This window comes from Diaphorina citri, unplaced genomic scaffold, assembly GCF_000475195.1.
Source record: "Diaphorina citri unplaced genomic scaffold, Diaci psyllid genome assembly version 1.1 scaffold2775, whole genome shotgun sequence".
NCBI classification, from domain to species: Eukaryota; Metazoa; Arthropoda; class Insecta; order Hemiptera; family Psyllidae; genus Diaphorina; species Diaphorina citri.
Genome location: NW_007380192.1, coordinates 34,581 through 35,421, shown reverse-complemented (window position 1 = coordinate 35,421; position 841 = coordinate 34,581). Strand labels below are relative to the sequence as shown.

Sequence of the window (841 nt, the reverse complement as noted above, 5' to 3'; positions counted from 1 at the left end):
TTGCACCCCCCTTAAAAAAAAAAAAAAAAAAAAAAAAAATAGGTCGTAGAGATTCGAACTCTAAAGGTCTAGCCTTGGACATTAACCTCAGCCAAGAGTGAAATAACTATTATACCGAATTATAAAGTGATAATAAAAACAGCATAATTATAGTATATAAAAATGTAATGTCTCAATTATTTCGTTTATTAAAATAAAAACTATCTGCATACAATACATTCCTATCTATACTTACATTGAATACAAAAACAAAATTCCAGACAAGATTTTTTTATTTTCAATACAAAAATTAAAATTTATGATTCAGATATTTCTGAGAAAAATAAACTATAGATATACATACATGATGGATACATAGGTAATTAGGTAATATATATGTATAATAATAGCAAATAAGGCTAACCAAAGGTATAGCAATAGAGTCTGGTGGAGGGGCTTTGTTCATCGACCTGTCCTATAGGATAGAAACAAGAGCCAGCGTTAGTTTCATACAGGGGAAAAAAATCTAAATTCAACACCATAGGCCAGCCTAGTTAGCTGGGAGGGTAGCGTGTCTACCTTGTAACCGCTAGGACGCGGGTTCGATTTTCGCCCGGGCCGGATCCTAAACAGATACGGTTCGTTCTCGGAACGGCTGGCTTTCTCCTATCCTGTCTTCCTTCTCTCTTCGCTTTCGGGACGATAAGACCTCAGCAGTTACAGTTTCCTCTATCAAACCTCTTGAAAAAAAAAAAACATATTTTCCGGACATTTGCGAAAGGATGTGGGTCATGTCAGAGTAAAAGAATGGAAATGGAAATCATCCCGTTTTTTTTTTTTTTTTTTTTTTTTTTTTTTTCCC

General features: G+C 34.2%; 1 protein-coding gene across 1 annotated transcript in view; it reads right to left on the bottom strand.

The window, feature by feature from the left end:
- LOC103519534 (autophagy-related protein 2 homolog B) overlaps positions 1–841 on the bottom strand; it is a gene marked incomplete at its 3' end in the record, with an annotated part of 5,563 nt that overhangs the window by 2,272 nt on the left and 2,450 nt on the right. The window lies entirely within an intron of this gene.